Source organism: Puma concolor, chromosome B2 (genome assembly GCF_028749965.1).
Source record: "Puma concolor isolate L17-30 chromosome B2, mPumCon1.1.hap2, whole genome shotgun sequence".
NCBI lineage: Eukaryota > Metazoa > Chordata > Mammalia > Carnivora > Felidae > Puma > Puma concolor.
In genome coordinates, this window is record NC_141671.1 from 97,071,493 (window position 1) to 97,091,771 (window position 20,279).

A 20,279-nucleotide genomic window follows, 5' to 3' on the forward strand; every position below is an offset into this window, starting at 1 on the left:
AATGTTCTAGAGCCATCTTCCTTCTACTCCCCCAGCCAACACCTAAGCAAGATGCAAAAGTTATTTTAATAGCATTGGCCTTCACTCAAAAAAACATCTACTGAGAACCTACTCTGTAAAGCACTGTGCTAGTTGCTAAGGATACAGAGATGAAAAGACAGGTAGACCAAAGTGGTTGTGGGTGTTAACAATAGTCATTAAGGTCATCCTGGTTCCTTTGTTCTGACTCCATGATCACTAGTAAACTCTTAGTTTTATAAGGGCTTTAAAACACTTGGACATACCTGATCTTATTTGATCTTCACAATAATCTTGTTGGATAGGGATTGTTCATCTCATAGATGAAAGAAATGGAGGCTCGGAGGTATTGAGTGATATAACCTCAAGTCACATAACTAGTAAGCGGCAGAATCAGAATCAAACTTAAAACTTCTGACTGAAGGTCCCCTGTTCACTCCATACATCATCCAGCTTCTTGAGGGTCAAGGTGGAAAGTATTTTTCCAGAAACCTTCTGGTGGTAACACAGCAAACCAGTCTTGAGCACCTACCATATGCAAAACCAGTCCTGGAACTCTGGGAACAGAACATACAATACAAAGATGAATGCAACATGGTCCCTAATCAAAGGAGTTTAGTGAAGGGAAGAAAATCACTGGCTGTGAACTAATTCAAGGAAGCTAATAAATCAGGGGAAAGCAAAAAAGAAAGTCCCTTGTAGGAGTTGGAACCTGAAGGATCCAGATTAAACCTGGACATTGTGTTTGGGAGGGGCCATCTTTGCACTCCATCCTAGTTACTCTAGGCCAAGAAGCAAAGAATAGCAATATGGTTTTCCATGTAGACTTTTTATACAGTAGAGAAAAGGGAGCTGCTTAGTTGTTACACGTATTCTGATTTCTAAGAATTATCTCCTAAATTAGTAAATTGGAAGAATAATTTATTTTAACAACAGCCCAAAAAATCCCTTGGAATTTGACAACTGCACATGAGTCCTCAAGAACCTGAAAACTTTCAGGGAACTGACAAAGTTAAGTATTTTAGCTTACAAAGCAAAAGAGTAGACTTTGGACTATTATCTCTGAAATTTTACCTAAAATGGTCACCCTGCTCTTTGTTTTTGACATCTATTTAGCTTTGAAGCTTCACATGGTAGGACAGATTGAAGTTACTACCATTTCTTCTTGGAGGATGAGGAAAAATTCAACAAGAGCTGGCAATGGCTAGATAATAGTGGCTAAGAAAGTACTATTTGTCACCAAGAGCAGCAACTCTGGTAATAAAAGAGGCTCTGGCCCACAACAAGTACTTATCAACACTGTAAAACCAGAATAGCTGTTAGGAAAGGGGGAGGGTCAAAATGGATTTCCCTTGTGTGGGACTAAATTGTGCTGCCTCTGCAGACAAAATCAGTGCCTTCTTTGTGTAGGAGTGTAATTCCTGTGAAAACTCACTCATGCTGCTCACTGCTTGAAAGACCAGACAGGAATTAGAGCACCCTCCAACCCCTCTCACTACTTTAGTCCACCCTGACCTCTCCAGTCTGCACCTCGGATAAGGAGCCACCATGGGCACTGGCACACACTGAAGCAATGGAGTAAAATGATCCTTGGAGACAAGAGGATCTGCTCCAAGAAGAGGGGCCTAGAACCTAGAACCTGGGAGACTTGGAAGGGGAGCAGAGGAAAGAAAAAGAAGACTAATGAGAGGGAGTAGAAGAGAGAAAGAGATATGTGACAGCCTCTTTGTAAAGACTTTCTACCCTTCTGCAGTGGAAGGAAATGAATTCTGATCCTGTTACACTACCCGGTTCTCTGAGATATACTAGATCTTTGAATAAAGAACTGTGCTTCCCTGCTTCTCTGTTCAGAGGTCTAAAAGGGAGCCAATCCCCATAGTGGATTATCAGGGGTACCATCACTGGTTATTAGCAGTTGTTTTTTGTTTTTCTTGTTTTGGGGGTTTTTGGAGTTTTGTTTTGTTGCTTTTTGGTTTTGTTTTTTTGTTTTTGTTTTTGTTTTTTTTTGTTTTTTTGTTTTTTTTTTGGCTACCCAAAACTCATCTAACACATTTATTTTTGGCTTAAGTTAACCATAGTTGGGTGCCTGGTTGGCTCAGTTGGTAGAGCATGTCACTCTTGATCTCGAGGTTGTGAGGTCAAGCCCCACACTGGGTGTAGAGATTACTTAAAAATAAAATCTTAAAAGAAACAAAAAACGAAAAATAAATGTTAACCATAGTTACTTTCTGTTGCCTGCAGCCAAAGGAGCATAGCTACTCCCTCCCTAGTCTTTCCAATACTGCATTTCTAAACCTATCTAGATCAGCATCCACATTCTCCTCACCCTCCCGTTACAGTGAAAGAAGTGCTCCTTCTCTTCTGGAGAAGCAATCCCTTCAGTAGGTTCCAGATCCCACCCCCTTCCACACTTTCAGGGACTCTATTCATGTATCATCAGTCTCTCCCTGCTGGCTCATTCTTGGAAGCCTATAAATAGACTCAGCTAGCAACCATCCTAAATGATCCCACTTGCCCCTACTTCCCCTACAACCACTACTCCTCTCTACTTCATTTTATAGCTGCTCTTCTGTAGAGAGTTGTGCAGACATGTTATCTCCATTGCTCACTTCCCAATTCCCTCTTCAGCAAAGTCTTGTCTGGATTCTATCTCCAATACGCTGCTGACACTGAGAATGCTTTTGCTAGGCCACTCGTGACCTCCTTGCTCCAAATCCATTAGATGTTTTCCTGTTCTCATTTTATTAAGTTTTTTGGTAGCATTGGCCTTGTTGGCCACCCCCTCCTCCTTAAAGCCTCCTCTTGACTCATCAGCAGATGGCTTTTGCTGAGAGTGGGGTAAAAGAGTAGTAGCTATGGGGAGTCATGGGATCTGAGCAGCTAGGAAGCCCAAGGGAGGGAAGATGGGAGGTTCTTTCTTACAAGGCAGTATATGTGGTCTCCTTACATAACTTAGATCATTTCATCCCCACATTCAAATCTTTCACTGACATCTTATCATACTTAACAGTAAAATCCACAATCTTTGAAATACCCACAAGGAAAACCCCACATGATCTGTCTGTCCTTATCTACATCCCCAACACCAAAAGTACTCTCTTGACTTGCCCAAAGTCTCTCTGTTCTTTGAAACAAATAAAACCACAACCATCCTCTTATTATTCAATAGGCAATTGTACTGGACATGCCACCCAGCCAAAGATAACACAGAGACCCTGTCTTGTAATATACCGGCTAGAAGAGACTACATGGAGTCCAGTGTTTCATCAGTGTAAGTCAAGATGAAGTTCAAGCCAGTATGCAAACCCATTAGCCAGGCTAAGAAATTTGATGAAGCAGTTGACTTAAAGAGTGAGCATTAGTGCCAGACTTGTCTTTCCCTTGTTCCTCATGCCATGAGTTTTTGGGAGTTGGCCTCAATCCTGAGAGCATATACCTCCATTTCATTGTACATTTTTGCCTTATACTACCACCCCCAGGAAAATATGTCAACATCCATGATGAAATTTATACAGAGGAACTACCCCACCATCTCAGTCTGTATTGTTTTCACATATAGCGTACATTATGTTGTTTTGCAAAATTTATAAACACATGGGCAAACATTGCCCAGTTTGTCTGTGGGTTGGTAGAGACACCTACACATTCATTAGACCAAGAAAAGAATGGTTTTCTATGAGGTGAAGAGGTGGATCAAGGGTGGTGATTTTCAAAAAATAGTAGAATTAAACTAATATTCAAATCTCCTGCTTTTGCCTGCAGTTTGCAGAGGTCTGTATTGGGGGATCAAGATGCATGACCTCTTTTTGAGCAGACATCACTTGACAAAGCTATCCAGAGGGTTTATCTAGTCAAATATTTATCTGGATGTTATCAGCTTGTATGGTTAGGAAAATAAAAATGATTTAAAGAACAAAGTAGAAAGTCACACTCCCTTTTAAAATAGAGTTTTTCAAATTCAATGGTGTTTTTTTTCTTTTCTTTTCTCTCTCTCTTTTTTTTTTTTTTTTTTAGCCTCCTTCCCCCCTAAGTTAACTTACTTGGTTATTTTATTATTTTTCAACATACTTCCCCCAACATATGGATGTAACTGAATCAAAGGTTCTTTCCTGGTTCCTTTTTCTTTTTTTTCTTTATTTTTCTAATGTTTATTTATTTTTGAGAGAGAGACAGAGTATGAGTGGGCAAGGGGCAGAGAGAGAGAGAGAGAGAGACACAGAATCCAAAGCAGGGTCCAGGCTCTGAGCTGTCAGCACAGAGCCCGATGTGGGGCTTGAACTCACAAACGATGAGATCATGACCTGAGCCGAAATTGGATGCTTAACTGACTGAGCCACCTAGGTGCCTCTCTGGTTCCTTTTTCTAAAACAGGTACATGTAGATGTGACTGACCTAGTATGTCAGTAACAAGGCATACACCCTGCCATACCACTGGCATTGTTACAGTATAAAACGTCTGATTCTTGATTTCAGCTAAGAATATAGTCTCACAGTTTATGAATCTGAGCTCCTGCACCATCAGCACAGAGCCTGCTTGGGATTCTCTCTCTCTCTCCCCATCTCTCTGTCCCCCCCTCATGATCTCTCTGTCTCAAAATAAATAAACTTAAAAAAATTTACCTTCAAGTAACTTGAGCTTGGGATTCAGTGATTACTGAGTCAGTGGAGGTCACAAAGAGATTCAGCAGTATCAACTATGATTAGTCAATCAAACAATGAATCAATAGGAATTTCTAAAAATTCCCAGGAGTTTAGGAATTAGTTAGCACTGTAAGATTTAAAGAACACCATCTGGGGGCTCCTGGGTGGCGCAGTCGGTTAAGCGTCCGACTTCAGCCAGGTCACGATCTCGCGGTCCGGGAGTTCGAGCCCCGCATCGGGCTCTGGGCTGATGGCTCAGAGCCTGGAGCCTGTTTCCGATTCTGTGTCTCCCTCTCTCTCTGCCCCTCCCCCATTCATGCTCTGTCTCTCTCTGTCCCAAAAATAAATAAACGTTGAAAAAAAAAAATTAAAAAAAAAAAAAAAAAAGAACACCATCTGGTCCCTTCTACAAACAGATCATAACCTAGGAAGGGAAATATGATCAACACCAAACTTTGATAGTCTCCTTCAATGCCAGTTATTATTTTTCTGCTGGCAGGTGAATTCACCACCCTCCAGGTCTTAAGATAGCAGAGCTTTGAAATCAGCACATGTCAGTACGGAAGTATAAGTATTTGGCTCCTTGAGGCTTCCTGTTCCATTCTTAGCACGTGGCAGCATTTCTAATTCTCCAATTTCTCCCTATCCCTTCATCCTTTCTATTATTTATAAAAATTTGAAACCAAGAGGGAACCTGGGTGGCTCAGTAAGTTAAGTGTCTGACTTCAGCTCAGGTCATGAGTTCAAGTCCTGTGTCGGGCTCTGTGCTGACAGTTCAGAGCCTGGAGCGTGCTTCAGATTCTGTATCTCCCTCTCTCTCTGCCCCTCCTCCACTGATTGCTCTCTCTCTCTCAAAAATAAACAAACATTAAAAAAATTAATAAAATTTGAAACCAAGAAAGAACAATGAACACTGTAGATGCCTCAAAAGCTGTATGCAGGGGAATGATGAGACAATGCAGAGAGCTTAAGGAAAATTTACCAATTGAGCATATGAAATCAGATGCTCCAGAGTGTGGGAGACTAGACCCAGGCAGGTTGGCAGGAATAGGGCTATCATGACCTATCCCTGAGGTGACAAAGCCCTGAACTGGGACATGGAAAGGTAAGAAGGTAAGAAAATATGGGGAGGGGGTGGGAATCAGCAGAACTTGATGACCAGCAGACATGATGGGGATGGGACAAGCAAGAATAAAGGCAGAAGAAGCATTAGCAGTGACTTCAAAGTTTTGAGCTGCAATAACTGAGACAGTGTGCCATGGCAGAAACAAGGAACTTGGAAGGGGAACTGGTTTTGTGGGGGAGATGATGAGCTCAGTTAGAGACTATTGAATATGAGGCCATGGGAAGACTTTCAAATGAAAATGATCAGTGAGCATTCAGAGATATGGGAATAAACCTTGAGCAAGGGGCAGGATGCGAGCTGTAAATCTGTGAGTCATCAGCCCCATGTGCTCACAGCCATGAGAACAGAGACAATCTCCACACACTGTGGTGCCAGAAAGAAGAGTAGAAGACCAAGGATGGAGACTTGGGTAATGGGGCATGAGGAGGAACAAGAGGCAGAGGGGAAACTTCAGGAGAATTGGAAATTTAGCAAGGAAATGAGGAGAGTACAATGCTGGAAATGTGAAATGATGAAAAATTTCCAAGAAGCAAATGGAAAAAATAATGAGGACTGTGGAAGGGATAGTGAGAAAGAAATCAAAAGGACATTGGATGGTTATAGTTGGTCACTTCTAGGAGCCAATTTGGGCAAAGAGGTGGGGTGGGGATTAGATTTCAGGGGATTAAGGAGGGATTGGGGAGAGAGGAAACAGAGATTATTAATTATATATATATATATATATTTTTTAAGTGTCAGGAAAAGATAGAATTGTAGCTAAACAAAAAACATTATTTTTGAGAAACTTTCTAGAAAATATTTTATCATATTTGTTACATGAGGTATTTGATTCCTACATCTCTTGCCAACATGGAAACTAGAAGTTCAGATGGATTTTTACTGTCTTTGAAGTGGAGCTTGATCCTCCCTCCACCACCCCCCCCCCCCACACACACACACACTTAAAAATTCAGAGACCCCTCTTCTCATGCCACAAGGGTTGCACTTCTCAGAATTTGGGCTTCTAGATAAAATCAGCCTGAAACTTGCCACAAATGGGCAATTTGGACCTCTAATGATATTAAGGCTAGGTAGCAACCATTGCCCAAAGCTGCCTACCCCTCACAAGAATGCTCCTATTTGAGCATTTTATCTCAGTCTTTGCACTGGTGTTTACAATCTACCTTTTGTGTAAAAGTGACTTGTGTGCAGTGTTCATGTTTATCCTTACACTAGCCAAGCCATATTAGGGGCTTTTAAAACAATCACTAATTCCATCATTGTTGAGTGGTCAATGCTACAGTGGTTTCAACATAGTCCCTGAGAAGACTGGGAACCCAAAAGCACCAGCTGCTAAGCCTGTGCCAAGAAACAGCAGGAATACACTGACCAATATCTTCATTTTTCACACAAACACCCATTTGTCTAAAGCCATCCTATCTCCTATTACCTTGCCCCTACCTTGTCCCAAAACATAAATATCCTCTGCTTTCCTACGGTTAAGGAAGATGTGACATGTGACCCTAGAATATGTATTTATTGTTTAAGTATCTAATAGAATTTCAAATCTGGCACCTGTGATGTTGCTTGACCCTAAGCCAAACTTAGACTTGAATTCAGAATATAAACTTCCAGAAGTTTAGTTTCAAAAATATAAACAATGTTTCCTAAACCTGAGAATAATAAAAACAGATGCCTTCAGATAAAAAAATAGAATGTTCTCATGATTTTGGTTTGGGGATTTAAAAAGAAAAACTTAAATTCTGACATACACAGAAGAGTGCACAAATTTGGAGCTTAATGAATTTTCATACAATAAACATACCCATGTAATCAACACCCAGATGGGGAAATAAAATATAATCAGCCCCATTGAAGCCCCTCTCATTGCTCTTCCCCATCACTAGCTGGCTGCAAGGAAACTTGACTTCTAAAATCACATATTCAGGGGCACTGGGGTGGCTCAGTCAGTTGAGTGTCCAACTTCAGCTCAGGTCATGATCTCACAGCTCGTGGTTTCGAGCCCTGGGTTGGGCTCTGTGCTGACAGCTCAGAGCCTGGAGCCTGCTTCAGATTCTGTGTCTCCCTTTCTCTCTCCCCCTCCTCTGCTCGTGTTTTCTCTCTCTCTCTCTCTCTCTCTCTCTCTCTCTCTCAAAAATAAATAAACATTAAAAAATAATTTTAAATCACATATTCATTTTACCTTTTTAAAAAGTTTTATAGAAATAGAGTTACAATATATATATTCTGGCTTATTTTGCTTGACATTCTGTTTGTGAGATTCATCTATATGTTGTTGTAGTTGGTTATAGGTGGTTCACTGCATAAATACGTGGCAATTTATTTATCCATTCATCTGTTGATGGATATTGGAGTTGTTTTCATTTGGGAGCTATTGCAAATAATTCTACTGGGAACATTTTTGCACATGTCTTTTGATGCCCATGTGCTTTCATTACTCTTGAGTACAATTGTGAGGTAGAATTGCCTGGCCATACAGCAGGCATACAGTCAACTTCAGTAGAAAGCGCCAAATGGTTTTCCAAGGTGTCGTCCTGTTGTAGCCTCCTGCCAGAGTGTACTTGAGCTCCAATTCCTCCCTATGATCACCAGCGTTCTGTATTGTCAAGGTATTCTCAAGTTTTTTCTTTGTTTTGTTTTTGCCATGCTGATGGGTTTGGCCCTTCTTAAATCCTCTGCAGAGACCGCAGTGTTAGGAACAATGGCACGATCATTCTTAGCCCACAGTGAACATTACTAATATGGAGAATTTTCCTATTTTAAGAATTTACAATCCTGCAAATGATCCTTCCTAATATCTGAAACTTACTTTGTGTTTGTTGAATTGAATTGGGGATTTTACTAGGTCCTTAGCTTAAAAGTCATACAACTCATAAAGACAAACTGGAGTGCTAAAGTCCCTCAACTCTACGTTTGGATGTCTTAAGAATAAAGATAGGAAAGTAAGAAGGAAGGAAAGCAGGTAGACAGACACTGCTGATTCTTATTAGCCAGAGTGATCTTGTGAACATGACTTCAACAACAACAAAAGGAACAGGTTCTATAGGAGAATCTTTGACTGACTTTAATTCCCTTACAAGTATATATTATTCTTTGGGGATGACCATGCTAAAAAAAAATGGTTTTAATTAAATATACATACATGCATATATATGTGTATATATATAAAATATATATAAATATATATATATAAATAAATACATATATATATGTAAAATTAAGTATAAATGTAAATAAAAATAAATGAAGTTAAGACACTGACATCAGGCTATTTCAGACTGCACATCTCTCCAGCATGTTGAGATTGCTTGATTTGGATGATGGTTTCTGGGAATGCCCCTGAAATGCCTGTAATCTTCATAGTTATCACTTGAGCTAACCATGCACAGAGTCTCAAAAACCCCCCAAAAAATTTAGGAGAAAAAGCAAAGGGAAAAGCCAATTCCAAAACCAACTTCCTAAGAAGACTCTTAAGTCACAGTCACTCTGTCTCCTTGAGCTCCAAAAGTGCAAGGCAGGCCAGTCTCTTCCCCAGATCCCTGAACAAATGGGGCTCCTTCTCAGTCCTCCCAGGACATGCTGTGTTCAGCCCATCAGAGCCTGGGTGTACCTGTAAGTTTTCCTAAAAAGGCTGTAAAATTCAGAAGGACAGAGACCAGGTCTTACTCATCTTAGCAGTCACCCAGAGTCACAAGCACGTTGCAGGCACAGAGCAATGTCCAAGAGAACTTACTGAACTGCCCCTTCCCCCCCCCACCCCAGGCCAACTGTGTTCATACTGAGTGGTGAATTGCCCATGTGTTAAAGAAAGTAGGGGCGCCTGGGTGGCGCAGTCGGTTAAGCGTCCAACTTCAACCAGGTCACGATCTCACGGTCCGTGAGTTCGAGCCCCGCGTCGGGCTCTGGGCTGATGGCTCAGAGCCTGGAGCCTGTTTCCGATTCTGTGTCTCCCTCTCTCTCTGCCCCTCGCCCGTTCATGCTCTGTCTCTCTCTGTCCCAAAAATAAATAAACGTTGAAAAAAAAAATTAAAAAAAAAAAGAAAGTAGGTGTTGTTTTCTATAATGTGGAACTATTTAGATCATCATTTTGGATACTTCCACCATCCCAACGTACCCCTTCCTCCCTCTCCTATTCTCCCTTGCATACACACTGCAAAATCACTCTCTTTTCACTGAACATTCACAGCCTGACCAGTTTCAGCCCACTGAGAATGAGTGCACAGCTGGAAGCAGTATGGCAGAAATGGCCAAGACTGGCAGAGGCACTGTGAATTCCACTCCTATCAGCCACTAACAGGCTGTGCAGCCTTTTGAGCTCGCTTCTCTCTCGCAGTAGTTCTCTCAGCCTCCTTCAATATTACAAACGTGTGTGTCTCCATAATTCCTCAGAAGGAGGGAGCATGCAGCGCTCTTCTCCCAGTTTCTATCAGGACACTGTCCCAGCCTGAGCAGGTTCTGATTTTCTGTTTGCTCAAAGCAAGTTGGTTACATCCAGGATCCATTTATTTATTTTTGTTTTAATACTTATTTACTTTTGTGAGAGAGAGAGAGAGAGAGAGAGAGAGAGAGAGAGAGAGAGGCAGACAGCGTGTGAGCAGGGAAGGGGCAGAGAGAGAGGGAGACACAGAACCTGAAGCAGGCAGGCTCCAGGCCCCAAGCTGTCAGCACAGAGCCTGACGCTGGGCTTGAACCCACGATCCGAGAGATCATGACCTGATCCAAAGTCGGATGCTTAACCGCCTGCGCCACCCAGGCACGCCCGGGATCAGTTTATGAAATAAGAGTGTGATAAGAGTGCTTCTTGTCTGTTTTGGCAACAAGACACTTGGAGCTAGGAACTCAACAACTGGACTTATGGCACTTACAAGTCACTCTCCCTTTCCAAACCCTGCTTGCTTTGCTAACTGGACCAGAGGAAGGAGGAGATGCTTCAAGCAAGAACAAGAGAGGGTGCACTAGAAACCCTGCAGGTAAAGAGTTGACAAGCTTGGCAATCCCCCCTTTCTATAGCTGAAGGATCATCATTTTCTAAATTACTTTTGGCCAGATTGCTGCACACAAGAACAGATGAGGTCTTGGCTTTCTCCTAATCCTGAACAGGTTGAATCTTAAGAAGTCTAAGTAGATTTTCTCCTCAGAGCTGTCTGATCCATGATGAAGTCTGCCACAACCCCATGTGTGAGCCTGTTTGCCTTTTCTCCAAAATCCAAGACAAAAGAAGTCCCTCTGGGTAGATGAGAGACATTTACTGGAGTTTCCTTTCTCAGCGCCAAGTAAAAACCTGGATATGGAGACTGATAGAATGTCCGCTGAATGACAACAACAACAAAAAATCAATGAAGTTGGTCCCCTTCCAAGAAGAATGGGTCTAAAGGTATGCTTGCATGTTTCAACAAGATACCTGGAGGGAATTCCAATGTACTTCCTCTTTTGGAAAAATAAAAGAGAAAATTAATTCTGGCTTCTAAGATCAGGAATGAGGCTCTGATCAGAGCCTGATTTTCTTTTTCTTTGTCTTCCTCTCTCTCTTTTTAAATTCCAGGCTGAACAAGGCCAAGCACCAGATGTTCAAAGTGGTAAACTGTTGAAGTTCCTCTGCAAAACCATACAGCCAATTGCACTTGGGTGCTGCTTGTCCCTGCTGCTCTCCTGGGGCCCCCATATTGGTTTTGTTGTTGTTGTTGTTGTTGTTGTTGTTGTTAAGGTTAAAGTTCAACCCCAGATAAAGCTGCATTCAGAGAGTGGGAGTAAATGTCCGGCCACAGAGGGAGATGGGGAGGATGACTTTCTCTGTAGTTGTGTGTCCTAGATTTTCTGAAATGATTACATTCTGAGGACTCAGAGGCAGCTCACACTTTCAAGTCTGAATGCTGACTCATGTCCTCCCCTTCAGGGCAACGGAAAGGAAGGGTGGAGTTGGAGGATCTGGGTTGGGGAGCAGGGTAGGAACCGCCATGGGGATGGGGGGAGCAGAGAGAGAGAGAGAGAGATAGAGAGAGAGATAGAGGACACCAGCAAGACTCCTTTTTCTGAATGCAAACCTTCCTTCTGGCTTTCTGCAAGACTCCTGAAACTTGAGGGAAGAGCCTGCAAAAGTGGTACAGATGGCATTTTCTCCTCTTTCCTATCCTGCCACTTTCCTTGCTTTCTTCTGAGATCTTTAGGACTCACATAGTTAATAAGGGAGGATGAAAAATATCAAAAGGCTATTTTTGTCTTGTTTGCAAGGATCAGTGAAATGAGTCAAATAAATGGAGGGGAAAAAAAAAAATCCCCCACAGCTCAGGCAGATCCAGAAGGGAATCTTTGCTGAGACTTAAAAATGTCATTTCCTCCAATGACCTAAATGGGTTCATGAAAGTTTGGGTCATTCAAGCAGCTGACCATCCACAGGCACACTGAGTAGCCTAATCATCTAAATAGCCAGCAGTTTGACGGCATCATTTATCTGATGACAAAAGGCACGCACACACACACACACACACACACACACACCCTTTCCTAGTCTCAGGTACTATTAGAGTTCTTCCATTAGGAAACCCACCAGTGGTGGGTCCAGAACCCAGCTTACGTCTGGTGACACAGGACAGATTTAAGATTAGCATTTTATGGCATGCACAGATGTGTTTTGCACAGAATTGATGCTTTATCGTTTGAGGTGGTTTTATTATACTCAGACAATCCCTTTGTGACCACTGATTCCTTTATTCAACAAATATTTATTCTGTGCCTACTGTCAGGCACCTTGATGGGAGCTGAGAATTCATGGAGGTCATGTCTACTGGGGAGTATGACTATAAGCACATACATTCATACATCTACACACCAGTGTATGTATTTAAACTACACATTGTGTGAGTGTTGTGAAGAAAATGAACAGGATTCAGTGATAGGACTGAATGATGAGGTGGAATCAGCTGTATGAAGGAAGAAATGACTAACTCCATTGGCTGCAGAAAAGTGCTGAGACAGAGTCTCTTTCATCTTTACAGCCCCCATGCCCAGTATAGCACCCAGCAGACATTGAATTGGGTGGCTCTTAGTCTCATCCACACTCACTACAATGCTCTGAGGGATGACAATCAGTCAGAGTGCACTGGCTGTACTAATTTTTCAGTTGCTACTGCTCAGAGACTCTGAAATCCCTTCCTCTACCCACTCCAGGGACCATCCCCAAATCCTTCCATAGTTCAGCAACTAAAGGGGTAATGGGTCCAAAGCACAACTTCAAGACCCTGCTCTACTAGTCCCACTGGCTCTTGTTCTAGTGCATGAGTGCTGGAGCTGTCTTGGGTGTGAAATATTTCAGGCATGAGCCCTGCTGTCAGAATTTGGGGTGGAGGAGGGGTGTGAGAAAGTGTAATTCATCTGGCTTAGAGACAGCCAGCTGTCTTGGGGGAAATGGCTAGGATTTGACAGTTACCATCTCCCTTTATCAGTCTCATTTCTGCCATCAGAGGGCATCTCCCCCACCCCCCAAGGTCTGGAATAGAATCGTAGAGAAATGAAACAGACATTTTTTTTGTGCCTTTTTATGTTATGTACCTAAAATGTATAAGGCAGACGGTATGCAAATAGTGGCATTGGGTGCAAAGAGATAAGATATTTGTTTTATCTCAGTTAGTCTGATTTGGGGCAAAGACAGTTGTATCAAAGTTGACTGTTTCTTCCTCAAAGACTTACTACCTGTAATAAGTCAATGGAACAGTGAAACTCTCTAACTGTAGGAACAGGGAGAAGCAGGAATAGAAGAAGATCAATTTAATTATCCTTTTCCTACATAAATATAAAATACATATTTGCATGTTTAATATTAAAATATAACTATTAAAATGATAGATAAATCCATCTTTAAATTTAGGGACTTAAGATATCATTCAGAGTGAAATTTTGGAGATCACAAGTAAATCATCTCTGTCTCTTTGGCCAATCACTGCTGAATTGAAGTCTGCTTTTCTTTTCTTTTTTTCTGATTTAAGAAATCTATTTGCAGCCCCTGCTATTTCTTTCTGCTCCAGCTCCTGGTCAAATGCTTCACTTTTCATTTAGACTTTGAGAGAGCCATGGACCTACCAGTCCTCTCCCTGATCAGCTGACTCTCCCACTTCTCCCTAATGGAAAGAAAAACATCTCTTTCCTTTCATGTGGCTCAGCTGAACTCCATTCCTGCTTACTCTCTCAGCAGAGGAGGAAAAAACAAAAACAGCAAACCACTGGGTCGTGACCATAAGTCAGTCCTTCCTAGTGACGTCATTCTTATCAGAAAAAAAAATGAACCTCGCTTCTATAACCCATTTCTCCAGTTCCATAGAAGCTTTGTGCCTTTAAGACCAGGGTGCTGTGTACAAAGCAGAGAAGAAATGCACTGAGAGTAGTAGCTGGAACAAGCCATCTGGTGGAGGCTGCATGGCCCTGAAATCATGTTAGCACTCCACTACTCCAATGGTCATCGCTCTTGCCTTCTCCAGACCCACTTCTTTTTCTTCTTTTCTGCCAAACCTCTACACCATAGTGGGATTGCTCGATTCAATTACCTCAGTTCATGTCAATTCAACTCACATTACTAGGTAGGAGGATATCTGTGAAAGTACTTTGTAACAGGAAAGTGCTTTACAGATATGTTATTATTACTAAGTACTCAGTATGTGCTACTCTTCACTGGGATGTAGGTGGGGTGGTGAGGACAAAAAAAAAAAAAAAAGAAAAGAAAAGAAAAAAAGAAAAGAAAAGAAAAAAGAAAAGCCTTGACTCTAACGTTCCAGAAAAATACGATGACTTCAGCAAGAATTACAGAACTTGGGTCATGAATCAGAATGGATCCAGAAAGATATGTGAGACCTACCAGTAAAAATGATAAGAGCATTGAAAACACATGATATACGGTTTACCCTCCCATTTAGGAATTCACACGACATGAAAGAAGTGGATGCCTCCCCAAGTGCAAAAAAAATCTCACCAGATCAATGATAATCCTGAGAGAGAGGGATGAATGAGGATTCTCTATGATGCTGCATGTAAGAATTTAGTGTCCAGTTTTCACCTCTGTTTTGAAGGATGTCAAGTTACACCTGAGGTCCTTGAATAAATATGACAGAAATTCACCTCTGCACAAAAAGACCAATTGCCTTCAGTCTACTTGAGGACTTGAAGAGACTCAGGGTTTCTATGAGCCATAGAGAATAGCCTGGGAGGGGGAAGGGGTTGGAGGTGACATTCTTTTCTCAGTAAAGTGCAAACACTCTCTTATAAAGAAAGGTGCATTTGGAAGGAATGCAGTCCTCATACATCACCTGTGATTAGCTTTTGGGCAACTTTCATGGACAGGAAGGCTTCCATTCAGGAGCAGACAATTCAGCTGATTACCTTGTGTGTCTTAGGTCATCCCTTGAGAACGGGAACAATGCCCCTCAGACCTGTGGAGGAAACTCGATCAACCAACTCAGGTGTGCAACGAAGCGTTTGAAGAGCCATTGAAGGTGCTGTTTACTCTCAGTGGGATTTTTTTTCTTCTTTGGATGAAGGTAGATAACATGATGCCTTTTCCTAGAATCTATATCTGGGAGATTTTTGTTTTTCTGCTTGGGGCTTTTACGGGTTCTGTATTCAAAGACCAACACAAAACCCCTATTTACTTTCTGTCTTCTAAGATCCTGTCAGCTCTGTGTTGAGCACTTCCTAGAAAATCTTCCCCTCCCCCATCCCAGCAAGACTCTTCAGTTCCGCTGCAGGAGGTTGTTTATCTGACACTTACCATCAAGGTTCCAACCTTGTCAACGTTTTACCAGCCCTGAGCACACAAAGCCACACTCCCCTAAAAGGGCACTGAGCTCTCCCAGATGTGTTTCGATGATATTTCCCCCCTAACTTTTGCATTTGGAAAATTGCAGAGAACCAGATCTCATGCCCCACTTGAGACAATTTTGTCAGCTGTGATTTTCCTAGGTCAAGTATTTGTATTCAAAGGCGAGAGCAAGAAGAAATTTTAGCCCAAACATTAAAGAGAAGAAAAAAATGAATAAATTTAGAATTACTGCGAAGTTTTAGCTTTTCCAAGAGAACGCAAGGATAGAAATGTAATCAGATTCTCAGATTATAATCTTCTAATTATATCCACTCCTTCCCCCCTCTTTCACACACATCCAGAATCACTACTTCTTTGACAACGTTGAACAACTGAGTATGTCTAACATATACTTGCAATGAGTGACTTAAAATGGAAGCCAGAGGGGGGAAATATTCTCAAAATCTCACTCAAAGCAAAACTAGAAACCAAGATGTATAAAAGAACTAGAGAGTGAAATAAATCTCCAGAAGATGTAAAAGAGAGGGAGAGCCATATAGTTTTAAAACTCTTCCAGATCTACAACCCAATGTGTTTAGCTGGCTAGTTACTCTGAAGTTAGATCTGCAAAGAAAGAACTAACAGGACAGACGGTAGGATCAGACAGCACAGGCAGTGTTTTTGTGCCAAAAGGCCTTGTAGAGAGAGAATGTTCATCATTATTCAAGGGGCGGGGGGAGGAAAAAAGAGAAACCCTTCTGGCATCCACCCACACAGAAAATTTTTGTATTTCTTACCATGGAAATACTAACCTAGAGGAAAGGAACAGAGCATTGGGGAGTTCCATCCTAAAACCCTTCTGAATGGGAAATGCCCAAAAGTATATCCAGAAAGGCAGAGACTGGCAAATGGATTTATACGGAATCAGACACTAGATGTGTCTGCACACTCCCTGGTGTCCCACACCAGGGAGTCAGGCAGATCACTTTCTCACCCCATGAGGCACAGCCTTCTTGGCCACCCCCAGTCCACCCCCTCAGCAGAGCCTCTGGTTCACTGAAACACCACATTGCTGCACCCATCCCTGCTCAAAACATGTAAACTCCCTTCAGCACCCTACACATCCCAGACATTCTCAGCCCAGTTGCCCTGCTTAAAAATCTTCTTGGATCCCCCAGGGACAGGACCCAAGCACTTAATACCCTTGGAGACCCTGGCTATTCTGAAGCCAAAGTCCTTCACCCCAGAATAAATCTCTAACTTTCTCTTTCTAAAGTCTCATGAAACAGAATTTGATGCAGTAACCTTCAGGGATTGCTAATGAACTTTCCTTGTATTCAATGTCTCCACATTTCTTTTTGTTCATAGAGGAGGATTCATGAAAGCATTTACATCGGGCTTGGCATTGATTCCTCTCCCTTTACAAATACCATTATATTCACCACAGGCTGATGACTGATCACAAGGGTAGATACGGACATGAAGTACTCTCAGAGCACCCTGCCAATTCAGTGATATGCTTTCTTCAGGTCCCAGGTGCCCATATGCTCCAGGTTCAAGGTAAAGTGGAGAGACTGAGAAAGAAATCACAAAACATGTACTCCTTCCCCTGTTCAGGAGGGCTCCAGTTCCACTGGGTGCTGGGGACTACACAATCATTCAATCTAAATGTTCAACAGATGGAGACGAATAATTCTTGCCACGTAGCTCAAAATGATTTGAAAAGGAGGTTGTTCTTAAATGAAAGGCACTGACAAAGAAACTTTTTGTTTTTTGTGGAGAGGACCTAGGTGAGAATGTTTAAAGCCCTGAGTTCCAGGCCCAACTTTGCCTCTAACAAGATGTCACAGAATTTTTCTAGATACAAAGATCTCATCTGAAACATGAAGGGGTAAACTCACAAGCTTCTAACAGAATTAAAAGTTCATGACCTCTTTTCTTCATATAAATATTTAATTATCCAATTTTCCATAGCCATTCAAACTGACTCTTCCCTGGTGTCCAGTCTATTGCAGCCATGGTTGTGCCCACTGCCCCAACAAGAGGGACAACTACTCTCTGCAAGCTGGGCTTTTGCTGTGTTCCCAAACCACATTCAGCTGTCTCTTTTATTAATTATTGGCATCTCTTCTTCCTTCTGTTAGTACAAATCATTCAGAGTTACCTCTCTAGCTGATGAAGCCCCAAATCACCTGGCAGCTGTGCATCCTGGAAGATTTACCACATACATAACGATAGGACATTAGAGCATCGAAGAACCTTTGAAACTATCAAGATGAGTGGCCTCCACAGTCTCAAGGGGATATACAAGAAGATCCATTAGAATGTGGGAAAACTAGATCATCTGTTTTTATTTATTTTTTTTAATTTTATTTATTTATTTTTTAATTTACATCCAAATTAGTTAGCATCTAGTGCAACAATGATTTCAGGAGTAGATTCCTTAGTGCCCCTTACCCATTTAGCCCATCCCCCCCCCTCCCACAACCCCTCCCATAACCCTCAGTTTGTTCTCCACATTTATGAGTCTCTTCTGTTTTGTCCCCCTCCCTGTTTTTATATTATTTTTTTGTTTCCCTTCCCTTATGTTCATCTGTTTTGTCTCCCAAAGTCCTCATATGAGTGAAGTCATATGATTTTTGTCTTTCTGTGACTGGCTAATTTCACTTAGCGTAATACCCTCCAGTTCCATCCATGTAGTTGTAACCAAAATATGGAAAAGAGCCCAAATGTCCATCAATGGATGAATGGATAAAGAAGATGTGGTATATATATATATATATACACACACACACACACACACACACACACACAATGGAGTATTACTCAGCAATCAAAAAGAATGAAATCTGTTTTTATTTATTTTGTGGTATCCCTACTAAACTTCTATTATTAGGGAATGTTTTATAATGTATATAGTATATAAGACACTTACAGATTCATATTATTTGTAAATTAGTACACATCTATTGAAACACACATGGTAAGCTCTTTCGTTGTTGCTACTTATAGGAGTGTGTGATCGAAAAAGTTCAAAGAGGGACTCCTGGGTGGCTCAGTCGGTTGAGTCAGCTCAGGTCATGAACTCACAGTTCGTGGCTTTGAGCCCTGCATCGGGCTCTGTGCTGACAGCTCAGAGCCTGGAGTCTCCTTCGGATTCTGTGTCTCCCTCTCTCTCTGCCTCTCTCCTGCTCGTGCTCTGTCTGTCTCTGTCTCTCCCTCCCCACCCCCTCTCTCAAAAAACTAAATAAACATAAAAAAAAGAAAAGTTCAAAGATTAACCAGACCAAGTTCTGTCCACCATCAGTTTTTGTAAATAAAGTTTTATTGGAACATAGCCATGTCCATTCATTTACATAACCTCTGTGGCTGTTTCCACACTACCCACAGCATAATTCAGCAGTCGCACCAGGGATGGTATAACCCACAAATCCTAAAATATATGCTATCTGGCCCCAGACAGCAAAAATCCACTGACACTTGATCTAGACCAACAAATTCATTTTTATAGATGAAGGAATGGAAGCCCAGAGATGTAGACTATATTGGCATAGCAGAATTAGAACCATGGGTCTTCTTCAAAGCATTCTTCAACTAATTCTTTGTGCATGATATTACACTCTCACCCTCATACCTTGTGTTCCTTGGAGACTTTTGACATCTAAACTAACATATTACTAGACTAAAATTCCGTTTTACCCACAAAGGCTGCTTCTACCTGAGCTCCCCTTTCCCCCACCACTATACTGACTGAGTCGCATCAGCTTCCCTTATGCCATAGTGAAAGCACACCCCTGCCAAAAGATACTGTTACACTATTTATATGCCCTTTAGCTCAAACAGAAGATCACCTATTTCTTCCTTTTCTTTACACATTCTAATTAGTAGACTTGAAATGCCTGGAAGTACTAATTAGTACTCTTGAAATGCCTAGAAATCCAGTGGCCAATAACATGCTTACTTATTCGGAATATCTGGCAAAGGTGCTAATACTGGTGAGATCATAAAAATCAGTCAGAACTCTCCAACTGTGAAATCATCAAGGGATCATGCTCTGCCCACCCAACGTACACTTCTTCAAGTACATGAATTTTATAGTCAGAGTCACTGAGAAAAGCAGGGGCTCTATGGAAGGTCATCCTCATAAAGGATAATTTGTCTGGGACTGAGTTTCATGATGGAATTACCTAAGGCAATGATTCTCTAATTGTGGTCCAGCACCATCATATGTGAAACTTGTTAGAAATATAAATTCTTAGGTTCCACCCCAAAACTATAGAGTCAGAAACTGGGGGTGGGCCACAGAAATCTGTACTTTGACAAGTCTGCCTGTTGTTTCTAATGCTTGCTAAAGTTTGAAAAACATGGAGGCATCTCAGTGGCTCAGTTGGTTAAGCATCTGACTCTTGATCTTGACTCCAGGTCATGATCTCATGGCTCATGAGTTTGAGACCTGTGTTGGGCTCTGTGCTGACACCATGGAGCCTGCTTAGGATTCTTTCTCTCTTTGCCCCTTCCCCACTCGCAGACTATCTCTCTCTCTCTCTCTCTCTCTCTCTCTCTCTCTCTCTCTCAAAATAAATAAATAAATATTTGTTAAACATAAATTAAAAAATAAAGTTTGAAAAACATGAATTCAAGGAATTTGGCATCACAACCAAGGACCAAAAGCCAGAAGGAAAGGACCCCCTCTACCACCAGTGCCTTCTCTGA

General features: G+C 41.7%; 1 long non-coding RNA gene across 1 annotated transcript in view; it reads right to left on the minus strand.

Annotated features, from left to right (window-relative positions):
- The window catches only part of LOC147581122 (uncharacterized), a 441,824-nt gene that overhangs the window by 349,901 nt on the left and 71,644 nt on the right, over positions 1 to 20,279 (minus strand). The window lies entirely within an intron of this gene.